General features: G+C 45.4%; 1 long non-coding RNA gene across 1 annotated transcript in view; it reads left to right on the forward strand.

Moving 5' to 3' along the window:
* The first annotated feature begins 9,254 nt into the window (after positions 1-9,254).
* LOC140684525 (uncharacterized) overlaps positions 9,255-17,347 on the forward strand; it is a 39,109-nt gene continuing 31,016 nt past the window's right edge. Inside the window, exon 1 of the long non-coding RNA XR_012056899.1 lies at positions 9,255-9,378. This is a non-coding gene — a long non-coding RNA (uncharacterized lncRNA). The remainder of the gene's footprint in view (positions 9,379-17,347) is intronic.

The raw sequence follows: 17,347 nt of genomic DNA on the forward strand, positions 1-17,347 counted from the left end.
GATAAGAGCAACCTAATAAAATTGACTCTTAACTATTTATAGGCTGTAAGAAAACAGCATGGAAAGAATATTTTCTGCTGGAAGGGGATGGAGTCAGGGTTCCAATCTAACATGCACAGAAGTTACAGTGAATAAATATGAATAAAAACTGATTAATGGGTGCCAATAAAACCAGTCACTACCTAAAGTCTCCTTGTTTGATTCCAGCCAAATCATCACAGTCAAGACCCTTCCTCTGCCCCTGTGGCAGAGGTTGCTGGTTGAAGCCAGTGGGAGTTTTGCAGCACTTTTTCTGGAACATGTGAGCTGGTGTAATAAGTTTACCCTACTTGGACTTAGCAGAGTAAACCTTTAGTGCCCCTGTGTAATCCTGGCTGTGCAGCTTTGCCCTGTCTGGCTGAGCTGGTCCTTGGAAAAAATGGGAAACTTGTAACTAAATGTAATGCAAACCCTTTTCCCTAGTTCTGAACAGGACTTACCATGTGTTCATGGCTAAGGATTAGCACTTGCTCCACTCTCAACTCAGCATTTCAACTTTTAGTTGCAGATTTGCAGTCTGAGGGAAGGCTGCTGCCGAAAACTTCATTCTCCAAAGGGAAAGCTGACACGCAAATGTCACTTTGGTGAATAGAATAAGACTTTTAAGTAAGTGTTTCTCAATTATCAGTAATCAGCTTTAAGTGCAAAGCTGAATGAGTAAGACTTCTGTACTCAAAGGTCTCCAAGTGATCTGCAGCTGGAAAATGTAACAAGAATGAGTTTTCCAACATGACAGAACTATACTCTGTTCTGCTTATATGATGATTCATGACTACCACCTCTCTGTGTGGGCTTGTCCTTGCTCTTTCCTTGTCCTTCCACAGCAGCTTTTTTTTTCTTTCCCCTGGAAAGACCTCTTTTCACACTGGTGTGTGTATATCACTGGTGGAGAGTGCTTAAACATCTGCACTTGGGGGCTGAGACACAGCTCCCAGTGCCCTGTCACAGCACAGAGCCAAATCTGTGCCTGACCTAGGAGTGAAGTCAGTCCTTTGGCTCTGGGAATCAGTTCAGTGTCAGACCAGGCTTTATTCAAGCCTTGATTGCTTCACTGTTCAAAAAAAAAAAGGGGGAAAAAAGTGCACCAAAGTGGGCTGAAATGTAACTCGGAACAGTTGAGCTATTTAGCTGGAGTTCTTAGTACACTACAAACTTCATAATAGCTTTCATAACTTATGTTTTCTCCCTTCCTTCCACAGAGATGAAATGCACTGATTTACATTTACTCATTTTTTGTCATTAAGAGAAAAGAATCAAGCACTTTGTAGTCTGTGCAGGAAAAGAGTTAGTAATTTTACCTTTTTTTTTTTTTTTTTTTTTTTGGTAACTCCTAAATACTATGAGTTGATGAATATTTAAATAGGATCAATTCTGCATTAGCTTGGAGATAATTTGCATAAGCTCCAGCGTTTTCACTTGTGCAAGTGACACTGATGCCATGGAGGACAAAGCTGTCCAAAAGTTGGGATATGGTGTGCAGAATGACTGCCTGTGGCTGGCGAGCTTCCAGCCTCCCAGGCATTACTGGCTTCAGCCAGGAGGGCAGGAAGCCTGGAGAAAAGGAGGCTCAGAGGTGACCTTCTGGCTCTGCACAGCTCCTGACAGGAGGGGACAGCCAGGGGGGAGGCTGGGCTCTGTTCCAGGGAACAGGGACAGGAGGAGAGGGAACGGCCTCAAGCTGTGTTCATGTTGGACATCAGGAGAAATTTCTTCACAGAGAGGGTGGTCAGGCCTTGGCAGGGGCTGGCCAGGGCTGTGTGGAGTGCCCACGCCTGGAGCTGTCCAGGAATGAGGCACTCAGAGCTCCGCCCTGGGTGACAAGTTGGGGATCGGTCATAGGTTGGACTCGTGATCTTGGAGGTCTTTTCCAATCTAAATGATTCTGTGATTTCAGAAAGTATGAGAAAATAAAAATGATTGTACTAGCTTGAAGTAGTTTGAGCTGGTAGCGTGGGAAGAGAGGAAAAGCCTTTTATTGTCAGTTCAGATTGCATAAAATACCTGTAAAAACAGATCAGAGGTAAAGTTGCCCAAGAAGCTGTGGCTGTCTGGTCCCTGGAAATGTCCAAGGCCAGGCTGGATGGGGCTTGGAGCAACCTGGGGAGAGTGGAAGGTGTCCCTGCCCATAGCAGAGGGTGGGATGAGATGGGCTTTGAGGTCCTTTCCAGCCCAAACCATCCTGTGATTCTACAGTGACCTATCAGACCGTCATGTTCTGCACTGCAGGAAGGCTCAGTGCACACACAGTACTGCTGGCTGCTGCTGCATCACACAAGGGGGTTTGTTACAGCCCAGGCTCTCTGGATGGACTTTAGAGAAGCTGCTGAGCCATGAACAATTCGGGTTAGGATGACCCTACTGATCCAGTTCCTAGCCCCAGTGTTCAGCTATTTTTATCTCGTTACCTGGCTATGCACAATATGTGGCTTTCCAGGCGTGCTTGTGTAACCTGCTCTGGTGATGCACTTTATCAGTCATATGAACTGCCTGAGTCTGTACAGCCCTCACTCCTCACACAAATAACAGCCCAGCAGCTGCCCAGCTGTTTGACCAGCCTGGCAATGAGAAGGATAAAGAAAGAAAATGCAAAAAACCTGGCAAAAGCTGAAGCCTGCTTTCTATTTCTTCATAGCCACTGTAGGAAGATGAGGGTGAAGGAGACAGCATTTCCTTGTGTACCTTTTGGTACTTGCACTTCAAAGTGCAAGAAATGGTGAAGTACAACTTTCCAATGTGAGTCTGTGCATCCTGGGAATGTGTATAAGGGATTGGCTTTGTGGATTTGCAGTGAAAATGCTTCTAAGGACTAAAGTGCCATGGTACTGTATGGTGAGTATGCATATGGTGCAGTATGCAGAGAAAGGATTTTGCCAAGAACAAAACAGGGAACAGGAGGATAAATGTGTTATCCTTGCTTTCAAAACAGGCAAGCCACAATCTCAAACATGCACCAGGAATGGGAGGTGAAAGGGTGAAGCCACTAAAAAAGTTGAATAGATGGTAAACAAAGGGAAGACACCAATCTGAGAATAAGCCAAGTGCTCAGGCTGGACTACAAACTTATCAGTAGGTTTTTGCTTCAGTCTCTGCAGGAAGGACTTGAACTTGAAGGAATTAGTGACTGAAAACAACTAGAAAGGGCATACTGGGATTTTGGTGTCTGGGAAGAGGGAGGAAATAAAAAGCAATTGCTAGTAGTGAGGTGGGATAACTTGCACTGCAGTGAGCAGATCAGTTCTAAAGGGTCACCTTTCCTTTTTGAACAGTAATTGATTATTTTTACCTCATATCAATTATTTATTGATAAATAGAACTTTATTTCAATGAGGAGGGACTGGAACATGTCCCCCCACTGCTTGCCCTCCCCAGCTCCAGGGCAGGCTGACAAAAGCACTCAAATAAGCCACTTGGCTGGCAAAAGTATCTAGAAAAACCAGTTCAGGCTTCCATGGAAAAGACACTGATGGTCTGGAAGGCAGTAGAGAGCTGAGGTGTAGCTGAAGGAGCAGTAGTGCAGGTAGTCTCATCTGTACGAGGATGGGGACAGGGCCCCAAGCAGCAGAGACAGGTTTCCTGGAACATGAAATTCCGTGCTCTTATTTAAATTGTTAAATGCAAATTTCTGTGCTTCACTGCCAAGAGACATGAGTTTTGTGAACAGGAGGACAAGACTATCAAGTAGCTTGAGAGACAGAGGTTCAAAGGCAGGTCAGCCCAGGTCATGGGTAAAATCTGAAGACAAACTGAGATGCAGTGGAGAAGAGCTGGAGAAGGAAGAATGACCAACAGGAAATGAAGCTCCAACAATAAACCTTATCCTGAAAAATGCCAGATTGTTTTGCATTCCAGTAGGAATATCTGTCTTGGTTCTCAGGGTAGGATGCTGCTTGGTGGGATAGTAAAGAAAACAAGTATTTCTCTGGGGAAAACGTGGCGTGCCAGATATCCAGACACTGGGTGAAGTGCTGAAGGAGGAGGGAGAGAGCTGCTTGTCATTCCCAGCACTCCCTTGAGCCCAGGGTTTACTTCCTCCAGCTCTTGATGCAGCAGGCTTTGCACCCCATGGTTTCCTTGCAATAAACCAGGCTCTTTTGGAGAAAAATAGTTGTGTGTTAGCTTGTGTGTAATAGCTACAGCTTGCTGAATTTGAACAGTCTCATCAGCTGGAGTGCAAAGCCCTTTAAATTGCACATTCCCCTGCAAAAACTTGGTTTAGAAATGGTCTTGTTGCTTCTTTTCCAGCAGAAAAACACAAAATTCAGCAGTAATGGTTTGTAGCACAGCAGTTTGGGTTTGGATGCTGCCTGTCTCAATGCTGGATACATTCACTAAGTACTAAGGCAGAAAGTATCTTAATCACAGCTGTTGATGTTCAGCCATTGGTGCTCTTTACATTTTCAGGATTAAGTTTTGATCATTTAGTGTTGAATTAAGGACCAAATGGCCGTGTGAAGATGTTTGAGTCAAGTTAATAATAATTAGGAACAATAATATGTATTTATACCTGTGGTAGGAGATCTAACTTGGAGTTCTTTTGAAACAATGGGAGAAATGGACATGGAGGAAAAAAGGGAGGTGGAACAATGCTCCATTGCCCATTTGTTTGTTGTCAGCAGCATAACTTGAGGAAATATGAGCTTTCAGGCTGACAAATGATTTAATTCTTCAGGCTTGAGGAGGAAAACTGGTTTGTTTTGCCAGCTATATATCTAATATCCAGATATTAGAACTATAAACCATCATGTGACAATACTCTTGCAGAAATTTGAGCCATTTCTTTTTGTTTGTCACTCTTCCCTGGTGACTTTATAGACCTTGAAGCCACAGAGGACCACTGGGAGCATTAAGTCATGGTTTCCAGACTTTGACACAAACTAAAATGTATGCAAAGGCTTTTGGGACTGAGTCTTACGGGATATCATGCCAAGACATGCCAAAGAAGCTCTAGGAAGATGGAAACACTTGTGGGTTTATTAAGAAATCTAAAGAATGTGGAGTATTTCATTTCAATAAATGTCAATCTCTAGCTTCCAGCTCACTACTGCTGAGACAATTTCCTCTTACTTGAGCAGAGGTCTGGAAGGATAATAACCAAAGCTAGAGAATGTTGGCTATCAGCCTCTGCCATGAAATGTAGGAAAATAAATTCTTTTCTTTCCAGTAATTCCATCCTCTTTGAGATACTGGCACAGGAGTAGAGATTTTGGTTAGTAGTACAAAATAAAGGTGCCTTTCAGCACCCTAAGTTTACCCTGGATAACAAGGCAGCACATACTGCTGCAGAGAACTCACTGCACAGCTGAGCAGCAAAAGAGACAGAGAAGCGCCAAAACCTTCACATACAGTTCAGCAGCACCTCCAGCAGAATTGTTGGGGCCACATTAGGAGTTTTGTGCTCAGTTCTGGTCTCCACAGTTCAGGAAAGACAAAGAGCTACTGGAGAGGGTCCAGCAGAGGCCACAAAGATGATGAGGGGTCTTGAGCACCTCTCTGATGAGGAGAAACTGCTTGAGCTGGGCCTGTTTAGTCTGCAGAAGAGAAGACTGAGAGTGGATCTCATCAATACATACAAATCTCTCCAAGGTGGTTGCCAAGAGGGCGGTCCCAGACTCTTTTCAGTGGTGCCCAGTGGCAGGACGAGGATCAATGGCCATAAACTAAACCACAAGAAGCTCCACCTCACCATCAGGAAGAACTTTTGTTCATTGAGGGTGGCAGAGCATTGGAAGAGCTGTCTAGGGAGGCTGTGGAGTCTCCCTTTCTGGAGGCATTCCAAACCTACCTGGATGCACTCCTGTGTCGCCAGCTCAAGGTGACCCAGAGGGCTGGACTGGATGTCTTCCAGAGGAATTCTGTGATTCTGAGAAAATGGTTGAAGGAGAGGCAAAGGGTAAAGAGGGAAGAAGGAGAGATACAGATGGATGGCACCAAAGTATCTGATAAGCTGTATTCCCTCCCACAATGAGAATTGTGTCCTGAAATAGTTGCGTCAACCCAACAGATATTTCCCTGAGTCAGGGTGTCCTTTCCCAGCTCCTCACTGCAAAGTTGTCTGTATTTATTGTCCATGGCCAGAACTAAATGATAGAGTCATAGAATATCCTGAGTTTGAAGGGATCATCAGTCTCCTTGAGTCTGCTCTGGCCTCTCTGGCAGAGCCAAGTACCTCCAGTATGCCTACCTGGCTGCTGACTGGGACTCACCAGTAATCACCACACATGGAAGTAGCTTCCCAAAAAGCATGTTTGGGGTTTTGGCCTTCTCCTCAATCAAGTAGAATTTGCAACTCTGTAGCCAAACACTACCCAGACGATGAAGGACATTTTAATACCAAATCCACGAACAAATCAATTTACTGCAGTAAAGCTACTTAGGGGGCCCATCTGGTAACTGCTAATTTACAGACTGGGCCATCTGCCACTGTCACAAGCTGAGAAGACTGGAAAAGTTACCCAACATAGCCAACAGTTTGGCTTTGTTTTCTTCCCCTCCCCCCCTCCCAATGCTGTGTTTTGTTTCGCTGCTAACTGACAGCAACACAGCGGTTTCTGTTCTGAAATCCAGATTTTTCAAACCTTGGAGAATCTCGTGCTGCTGCTGTGACTCAGCAGTTGTCCCTGGGTATGTTTATGCAGCATTGAAGCTGCTGACAACAGGATGGTTTGGGAAGCTGGCTTTCTACCCAGCGCCTGCATATTTCAGGTTGGTGGGACAGGATGTGTGAAAAATTTATTTTAAATGTATGTTTTCGAAGCTTTAGTCCTCTGGACTTGCAGAATGCCTCCAGCTCCAGTGGAAGCAAACTGATCATAGAATCGTGAATGGAAGGGGCCTTAAAGATCATATAGTTCTCGCCTATGGCATGTGTGTTATGGAGAGCAAATCCACTAAGAGCTGCAGGTTTGTTCTGTGCTTGAGCTGCTTTGGACCATTTTTGGCCACGTGTAGGGTGTTTGAAATTCTTCACACTTCACCCTGCTTGAGTGAGACAATGGTTGGTTTTGTTCAAGGTCTGTGTGACTGGGACACAATATTCTTTTGAAGATGATGTGGGGAAGCTGAGCTAAGTGGCTGGAGCTGTGTCAGGGCAGTTTAGGCAGGATGTTATGAAAAAGTTCTTGCCCCAGATGATGTTCTGGCCTGATAGTCAGGCAGTGGTCATGGTCCCAAGCATGTCAAGAGCCCAAGGAGCATTTGGGCAATGCTCTCAGTGATGCACAGAGTGGGATTGTGGGATGTCCTGTGCAGGGCCAGATGTTGGATTCAATGATCCTTGTGGGTCCCCTCCAGCTCAGGCTATTCTGTGATTCTGTGATTCTGTGATAAATACTACAGCAGAAAGTTCCAACTAGGCAAAATCTTAGACAGAATACAACTTTCCTTTGAGAATTTTGCCCTTCAAAAAGGATTGGGATTTAATCCATGCTTTTTCCTCTGCTAAGTGGAAAATGCTTTAGGCACCTGAGCAGTGGAAGTGGTGGCATATAAGATTTACATATTCTTCAACAGATGGGGAAAACCAAATCAGCACAACAGACCCAACAGTGATCTTCTGAAGGTTTGACCCCGAGAACTCCTTTGGGCTTCCATGGATTAAGATCCTAAAAGGGGCGAAATTCAGCAGCAACAAAGTTTTTGTTGCCAAAGCAGAAACCCAAAGCCCTTCTTTACTTCATGAGACTAACGATGTCCTGCCCACTGGGACACAGAAGTTTGGAGGTGGAGTTTCTTTTCCATCTGAGCATGTTTTTCCTCACTTAGTGTGATTGAATGTGTTATCCTTAGGGGACACATTAATTGAATTCTCTATCAGCCTCTGCTTTAAGAACAAGGAGGGCCCAGAGGAGAGATTACCAATAGGGGTTCTGTGCCTGAGGTGATTAAAAATTATTTGGCTGCGGAAGAGAAAATGTTGTTGTTCTCCATTGTGTTTCTCAGCAAAGAGATAACACTGAGACTGACTACAGGGTGACAGGTCATACATGTTTAATTTGATCAGCTATAAAAAGAAACTTGCAGTAGGGCTGCTCATTGGGAATCTAATAAATAAAAGTTAATATCATAGCTCAGTGTAATCCCAAAGATAGCTCTTCATGAGTTCTTCTTGGAATCCAAGCTATCAAAAACTTAAGATAGGACGCTGTTGTCAAGAGCAGAGTATGTCTGAAAGGCAGAATTCTCTATTCATATGATGGAATTTGGCTGTGGAGCAGTGATCCGTTTTGTGCTCACAAAGCTAAAACATGAACAAATTATAGAATCACCGAACCTCCTGAGCTGGAAGAGACCCACAGGGACCATGGAGTCTGACCCCTGGCCCTGCATAGACACCCCAGCAATTCCCCCTGAGCATCCCTGGCAGTGCTGTCCAAACCCTCCTTGGGCTCTGTCAGCCTGGGGCTGTGCCCATTCCCTGGGGAGCCTGGGCAGTGCCAGCCCCCTCTGGGGAAGAACCTTTCCCAAAATCCAGCCTGACCCTGTCCTGACACAGCTCCAGCCATTTCCTCAGGCTCTGGACTACTGCCAGGCTCTTCTACAGCTGTGGAGTAGAGGCTCAAACAAAAAAAACCAACCAAACAAAAAAAAAAATACACCCAAAGTTGCCCTAGGTCCCCTTGCCATGGTTGTGGTGGGTGCTCCGTTTATCAATCTCCCCTTATCTCTCAGCACTTCCCTGCTGGGGCCGTGGTGATGTGATGGCTCTTTGTGCTACTGGAGAGCTCCTTCAGGTGCAGCTGTTTGGGTGAAGGCAGCTGTGAGGGCACAGGCTCTGCCCCGGCTGTGCCCCATTCCTGACAAGGCTATAAATGAGGCTGAAATGCAGTGTGGAGCTGTAATTTGGGTAGGGATAAGAAGAGAAGAGGGGAAGCTGCAAGTCCTCAACCTAGATCTGGTTTCCCAGAGTTTTGCCTTTCTTCCTGTGTTACACAAGGCTCCCAGGATAGGCCCTGTGTGCCTGCTGTCCTAGGATGCTGCTGGAGGCCCCCTTGGCCATATGCCAGGCTCCCTGTGATTCTCTGTGCTGCAGGTTTTTGTCATGAGCCACTGACCCTGCCAGAAGATGCTTTAATGTTTCTGATTCTGCCTTAAGTGTGCAGACAGGAAGGCAGGTACACATCCTGCTCTAAGCCTGAGTGCTGTAAGATTACAAAATGCCTTGTAGGGGTTTTTGGCTGTTTTATTGAAGTCTGTGGTTTGTTTTTGCCTGCTTTTCTTAGGAATGCGCTCCTGGGAGAGGCACTGCATCTCCTGCAGTGTTGGAACCTGAGGAAATTGGCCACCAGGAGCTGTGATTTCCTTCTCCTGTGATCCTCCAGCTGTTCTGCCTCTCTGTGTGCTGTGAGTACGGCATTGCTGAAATGATAAAACACCTGATGCAAACAACTTTCAGCTATTTAATCAATGCACTGAGGGAAAGAGTTGGATATAGGTGCTGTGGTGGACTTCCTATTTCTGAAAGTAAGTTAAATAATTATCCATTACTTTGCAACTTAGAAATGATAGTGAGAGGTGCTTCAGCCTCATTTGTGTGAATTCTGCAGTGAGAATGGACCAACACAGTCTCATTATGTTTCTTGCTCTGGAGGGTAATCCACACACAAACAAGGTTTCTTTGTCTTCTGAATAAGTTAATCACTAACTAATATTTGTGGTTATTCCTTTCCTTATTGGAAGGTTCTTTGCTCAGTAGAACTTTAGGTGTGTCTTTAAACTGTGCCTTTCAACTGTAACTTCAAAGCCTTGTTTCCGTGTTTGTGGCAGGAGTAAAGTCTTGCCAGTGTAAAGTATCCTGAAATGTCTTGAGCAGAGATATCCACAAGTACAGCTTGAGCTTCAGAACTGTAGGGAGCTGTGCACAATGAGGGGGGATGGAGAAAAGATCCCTGCAGGAGGTGGACTGTACCTTTAAAAACTGCCTAAGAAAACAAGTCATTTCCTCATGCTGAGTCTAGGCCTCTCTGTTTGTTTTCAGAGAATTATTGCTGCCTGGGTGTTATAGCTTGTAAAATAATCACATGGGAACTCAAGGGACTGGCAGTGCAATAATCCAACAAGTTCCAATAACAACTTGTCTTTGCCTTGGCCATCACTTGGCCAATTGTTTCACTTTGCTGGTCCCTTTGATGCAGGGAAGAGCCGAGTGCCAGCTGGCAATTCTTGACTTCTGGGCACCTGGAATATCCCATCAGCACTTGCCTCAGGAACTAGGCTTAAGTTTGTCTAGCCAAGAATTCCATGATCATGCTGATGCCAAAACCTTGGTTGGATTTGGATTTCTGTGGCTAAGGTACCTTTGAGGCAGGAATGTAGAGTGGGGCTGTGGTATTGTCCTGCTCTTTTTGCTGCCTGCAGTGAAGGTGGTCAGGAAGGAGCAGAGCAGGGCTCAGTGGGACAGCCAAGCTGAGAAGCTGTCAGCATTTGTCAGATAATCTTTTGAAAAGTAAATCTGTTATGGCATGGCTTTTCCAGACCTCTAGATAGAGCCATCTCTTGGAATTGCCAAGCTTCTGTTTTTCAGAGGCTGTGAGCACTCAGCTCTTAACTGCAGTTTTGTTTAGAGGTTAGGGAGTGTTTTCCCCAAGCTTAGTAAAAAAAGTCATACATAGCAAAATTTCTTATTTTAGGGTTGGTGTAAATCTTGACATGAAGTGGTTTAACCTAATCAAGCAATGCAATTATTGCTGTCGAGGCAGGACAGGAATGAGAAGACTCACTCAGAAGGCTGCTGAGAGTAAAACTCCGATTTATTCAAAATACAACACTCTTTTATACAGAGCTTCACAAAGGCCAAATCCATTGGTCCTGAAGTGAAAACAAACCACAGCATTGGTGCAGAGTGCTTGACGCACAGTGATAGAACTTAACTATAAACAATGTGAAAACAAGAGAGATAAAGAATTATTTATGTTCTCTCCAGCTCTTTCTCGGGCGTTTGCCTGGCTAGAAACTCTCAGTTTCTTTCTTTGACTGAATCTGAGTCCCACATGCAATGTTTTAATAAAACTGCCAAGAAAGAAGTAAGGGCTGTGGTTGTGCTCATTATTGCACAGAATAAATCTTTCAAGCTCTGCACAGAAATGGGCAGAACAGAAGACAAGCTGACTCTCTTGTCTCTAGACTCAGCAACATATCAAGACTTTAAGAGTGGCTGCTGCTCACAGTGTGACAAAAGGTGGTCCTTCCAGCCTCCTCCAGCAAGGTGACATTGTCCTGTCCCTAAGGGGACTGCTGGAGCGCTAAAGTATTTGAGTGGGAGTCTGTGACTGGAGGTTTAACTTGGTCCTTGATGGATAATGCATCCTTGTTGGGGCATTCCCTTGACACTTAACCCATTCTGCTGTTGCCCCATGGGGCTCCCCTTCCCTTGAAGTGTTTGAGATTGGACAGGGCTTGGAGCAAGCTGGTCTAGTGGAAAGTGTCCTGCCCATGGCAGGGGGTGCAAGATGAGCTTTAAGAGCCTTTTCAATCCAACTCAGTCTGGGATTCTATGATTTGCTGTAATACAACTCCCCTTGCTTTCCTTCTTGCCAGGGTTTCCTGCAGAACCTTTATATAACACCAAGCCTCTGGCTGGGGCTGCTCCAAAGTCATTCATCATCCTCTGCCTGGAAAGAGACGTGTTTTTATACCATCACATCTTCCATGGCTTTGAGCTGTGCTTGTGGGCTCTTGACAGGTGAACTGAGGATTGTGAAGAGATGAGAAGCACGAGCACTTCTCTGCAGGTTCCTCTGCTCTACCTGATGGCCACAGAATCACAGAATTCTGAAGGCTGGAAAAGACCTTTCAGATCACCAAATCCAGCCATCAACCCAGCACCATGTTCACCGCTAACCCATGTCCTCAGGTACCACATCCACATGGGTTTTGGGCACTTCCAGGGATGGTGACTCCATCCCTGTCCTGGATAGCCTATTCAAATATTTTACAAACCACAGTGTTATCTTCTGGGTGCAATTAATAATTTGGATTCATGGTGTTTAGGTAAGAGTTGTGAAGAGGAGTTGTCTTTGTTGGCAGTTTAGTGTTGTCAGGCCTTTGGCTGAGTCACGCACTAGGAAAGGAGGCATCTGGCAGCAGCAAACCCCACTTTTGTTCTGTTCCTCACAATTAAGCTTTTGTTTACCTTGAGGTTTTCTGAGGTATTATTAGTCCATTTTTTGTTCTTAAACCTTTCCTAGGGGAATAGCAGGTTTAAAGTGTGATTTAAAACCAAATTGTTTTTATTTTTTCTTTCAACTTTGAGTCAGTCAACTGCATTTTATGACTGCGTACAAAAGCCTTAATTTCAACTCTGAGTAAAAGTGGATATTTCTGTGCTGTCTCTGTTCAGCTTTAAAACAGGAGTTCAGTGATCTCTCCTGACTGAAGGTGTGCAGTGACTTGTGTCAGAATGCAGCTGTGGTCAAAGCTACCGGTCAGGGCATCTAAGATAAGATTCATGAAATAAAACTAGTGCCCCTGGAAGTATCAGATCCCATGCATTAAGGAAGCTGCAGTTAAGTCAGGTGCTGAGCTTACTTGCTGCGGCATCTGGCATAGATCCATCATTGCTCAGCTGAAGAGCTGAGCCAGCCACAGGCAGCTTTTGGAAACAAATAGGGATTGAAAAGGATTTGTCCTGCAGATTCATAAAATCTTCACTCTTCAAACAAGGGTGTAGAAGTGGCCAGCATCTTTTCTGGACATTTAATCATGTTTTTTATGCATTGAGCCAGAGTGCAACATCATCTCTGTTGCCCACACACGTATCCAAAGCTGATCCAGACGCTGCTCAAGGCAAGCTGATTTATCCATTTCTTTGGGGAGGGATGTATCTGAGCTCTGAGAAATGCACATCCAAAGCTGCAGAAAATCAACATTCCTCTCCAGTGAGGAGAAGATAAACTCCATGTTATTGTCATTTCCATAAGTCCCAGAAAGGGCTTGGGTGAGGGTTTGGGTGAAGCTTGCCAGCTGTTCCCTGGGCAGGGAATGAAGGAGGCTGCAGGACTGTTTCCTGCATGAACTTGATTCCAGTCCTGGTCCTACCTCAGAGCCATGGTTGTAACTGGTGGGGCAGTGTCATTATATGGGTTTTAGCTAATCTCTCAGGTATGCTCACTTGGAGCTCATGGTGTTTGGGCTGGAAGGGATCACCCAGCCCAAACCTGCTGCTGCACTGGGGTCACTGAGAGCAGCCTGGCCAGGATGGTCAGTTGGGATCTGAATATCCCCACAGCTGAAGATTCTACAACCTCTTGGCTGTTCTAGTGTGTGACCAGTCTCATGGTCCAAAAGGGTTTTCTTTTGCTCAGATGGAATTTCATGTGTGTGTTTGTGCCTCATTCCCTCCCATCAGGTACCTGGGCACATTGATATGATCATCCCTGAGCCTTTTCTCCAAGCTGAGCAGCCCCTGCTCTTTCAAATTGTCCTCACATGAAAGATGCTCCCCTCCCTTCATCTTCTTTTGGTCCTTTGCTGGATTTTCTCCTGTAAATCCATATCTTGTACAGAGGGAGCCTACATTTAACAGCACTCCTCCAGGTGTAGCTTCCCTAGTATTGGGTGGAGAGGCAGGATCACCTCCCTTCCCATCCTTCAGTCCCTTCAGTAAATGAATTAAATTATGCCTTTAATTTACAACCATGGTAATCATTAGGAATAACCAAAAAAAAAAAAAAAAAAAAAAAACCAAAACCAAAAACAAACAAACGAAAAAAAACAACAAAAAAAACCCCACAAACCCCAAACCCAGTTGTGTAAAAAGTATTATTTCCAATGCAGCTGGGATATAGTTTAAGAGTATTTTCATGCACAAACTTCTTGTGTCAGAAAAGTCTGGGGAAAGAGGAAACTACTGGATGTAGATTTTGTGAGTGGTGTGCACTGCAGTTGATGGGTTGTAGCAGGGGGCAAAATGCATTTGTTTTATGAGGAAATGACTAGGGAAATGGCAGCAGGGGAAGAGGAGTGCTAAGGAATAAATGGCCACGAGGAATTGCAAATTCAGACATTGGAAATGGTGAGAATTTTTTCTGGCTAAATGAATGGGTGGAAAGTACTATTGTCCACAAGTGTAAACTTACATATTGCTATTTTTAGACTTGTTATTCCTGTTTGGTTTTTTTTCTCTCAGTTGGTTATTTTGGCTCTAGTGACCTGGAGGTGTGATTCTGTAGAAGCCTCAGATATGCAGTCAAACTTTCTTTGCAGAGTGGAATCTGGTCTTTGGTGTGATTTTTTTGTGCCACTTATCCTATCCCTTAACAACTTTCCTACCAGCACTTTTCAGGCTTTGCTCTAAGCAAGCTTTACACATGTAAACAGACTACCAAGATCAATGGAACATTTCTTTTTTTTTATGCAGAGAATGGCAGTTTTGTTTGTCAAGGCTCTTGGTTCCTGCTTCCTTTGCCAGGTCTCCACTGCATTGATGTAAATTTGCTTTCCTCAAGGCCTTCATTTCTATTTAGCTGCTATCATGGAAACAACGGAATTCTTCCCAGTGAGGATGATGAGGCCCTGGCACAGGTTTCCCAGAGAAACTGCGGCTGCCCCTGGATTCCTGGAAGTTTTCCAGGTTTGACAGGGCTTGGAGCAGCCTGGAACAGTGGAAGATGTTCCTGCCCATGGAGTGAGATGAGCTCTAAGGTCCCTTCCATCCCAAGCCATTCTGTGAGTCCAAATATTCATTCCAGCAACTGTTTACAGGCTATTACATCTAAGTTGTGTATTCACAGATTCTGATTGTGTTTCAGCAGGAGAGCTTTAACAGTTCCCTATATCAAACCTGCTTTTTGAAAGCAGTCCTATATTTAGCTGTTTTTTTATTACTGGCAACTTCAGCAGTTGAAATTGGACCTTGGGGCTTCAAAGCAGCTGCTTGGTTAAGGAAGCGTTGCTGAATAAAAGCTCCCAGCTCCGCCCCCCTCCTCCTGCTTTACCACACTCCCAGCTGTGCGAGCCCAGCAGCAAGGAAGGGAAGCTGGCCTTGAAGTGAATCTAAAGAGGAAAGAGAGTGGGAAGAGGAGAGGTGGAGCCAGCCAGAAATGCAATAGCAGCCCGCAGCGTGGGAAGATGAGAAAGCAGCAGCAAAGGCACTGATGGCTCAGTCTCTGTGCGGGTGAGCTCCGCGGAGCAGAGCTGAATAGAGGGGAGGACCAAGGAGTTTAAAGAGTCAGCACACTCAGTGGAAAGGCAGGGATTACCCTCCTGTTTCTTTCTGGAGTAGCAATCAATGGGAAAAGGGAAGGGGTACAAGGAGGAAGTGAGTGAAATCAGTGCCAAATTCTGCTTAAAATACCAGCCTTTAATAAACAAGGGGTTGTGATAGCTGAAGGCCACTTGGAAGTCTTTGGTGTAATGCAGGAAGCAAAGAATACTAAACAGGGTTGTGAGACTCCTGTAGGCATGATACTCTTATTTCATTGTATTCTTATTTTGGTTGTGTAACTGCTCGAAGCTGTCCCTGGCAATACATGTTTTAATCCTTAGTGCAGTTCAAGTGTTACTGTATTTCATGGCATGAAAGTGACTGTCAAATACAATTTTTTTTTTATTTACCATTTTTTTTCCTAAGGGATTAGCAGAAACCTGGAGACAATAGGATGGTGTTTACTTTCTATAGCACTCCTGCCTTCAATAGAGAATAGGGTGGCTTTTAGCCAAGTCTAACACATTCAAGTTGAACTCCACATATTTTAGGCAGCTTTTGGTAAATAAATCAGTTTTAAAACATCGGGTTTAGTTCCCTTTGATCTGCTAAAAATTACTTGACTGCAACTTTGAAGCCTTGAAGTGAGTTGCAAGTATGTACAAAAGGAAACCAAATTGGGGTAAAACTTTTTAATATCTTTTAGAGCAGTGGCATACCTACTCTGCAGTCCCATTTTTCCGGACCACTACAGGTGCAATTAGTGCCTGCAGTAGCTAATGGCCCTCACCTTTCAGGGAGGGAGTATTTCTGCTCCCTTTGAACCAGTAGAAGGTGGAGCACAGAAGTGGCTGGCTCAGCTTTTCCACGCTGCTTGAAGCAGACCCTCAGTGTGGGGCCCTGTGCCTCAGCCAGCATCTTACCACAGAGGCCTCTCTTTTATCTGAGATTTATGAGGCTGGCAATGAGTTGGGGTTGAGTGGTTGTGCAAAGAGGGTGGCCACTGGGACAGGGCTGGTTTTTTGCTGTGCTGTAGTGCAGCCCCTCCAGTGCAGCCGCATTTTCCCTTGGTTACCAAACCCACAGCTATTTAGGTAGTCCTGGGTAACAGCAGTGCTTTGCTTACCCTTTCTTTCCTTTGGCAAATGGTAACAGACCAGTGACTCACTAGAAAAGACACAAAACTTTCTTCCAAAGATTTTCAGAATTTAATGTGACTCTGAGCTTCATTCTGCCAGCCAAGTACTGCTAAAATGCTAAATCTTTCTTATAGGCTCCCTTTGGGTACTAGAAGGCCACAATTAGGTTACCCAAAGCCTTTGTTTTCTAGGCTGAACTATCCCAATTCTCCCAGCCTTTCCCCATAGCCGAGGTGCTCCAGACCTCTGATCATCTCTGCGGCCTCCTCTGGACTCACTCCAGCAATTCCACATCTTCTGCTGTTGCTCCCCAGGGCTGGGGCAGCTCTGCAGGTGGGGTCTCACCTGATCACAGCGGCAGAGGGGCAGAATCCCCCCTCCCCTGCCCCACACCCTGGGGGATCAGACCAGGGCATGGGGGGTTCAGGGCTGGGGCAGGTCCAGCTCTCACCCACCAGCACCCCCAGGTGCTTCTCCCAGGGCTGCTCCATCCCAGCCTGGATTAATTCTAGGTGTGGCTAGACCCAAGTGCAGCACCAGCACTTGGTCTCGTTAAACCTCGTGGGATTCCCATGGAGCAGTGCTCCAGCTTGCCCAGGTCCCTCTGGATGACCCCATCCTTCAGGTGTGTCCCTGCCTCTCATCTTGGTGAGCTCTGCAAGCTCTAAGGGAGCTGATGCTGCTGCATGGTTTATCTGCAGGTTTCCATTTTCCCCTTTTGGATCTCCAGCTCTGTTTTCAGAGGAGCCTGCTGTTTATCCTGGTTTCTCTATAGGCTCAATGAGCCCACACACTCCACTCTCTTCTTGCCTGTGAGTAGCAGATCTACTCTGTGAGTAGAGCAATGCTGCTGGAGGAGCAGCTTTCACCATGCTGCAGCTCAAGGCTTCATTTCCATATGGCTGGCTTAAAAGAGAACAGCTTTCCTAGGGCTTTCTCTAGTGGCAGAATGCCAGGCTCCCCCACCTTCCTGCTGGGGCTGTGCTGGCTTGCTGAATTATAGGATAAATCCACTTTTTTCCCCCTCCTT

The sequence above is a fragment of the Taeniopygia guttata genome, chromosome 7 (genome assembly GCF_048771995.1).
Source record: "Taeniopygia guttata chromosome 7, bTaeGut7.mat, whole genome shotgun sequence".
Taxonomy (NCBI): domain Eukaryota; kingdom Metazoa; phylum Chordata; class Aves; order Passeriformes; family Estrildidae; genus Taeniopygia; species Taeniopygia guttata.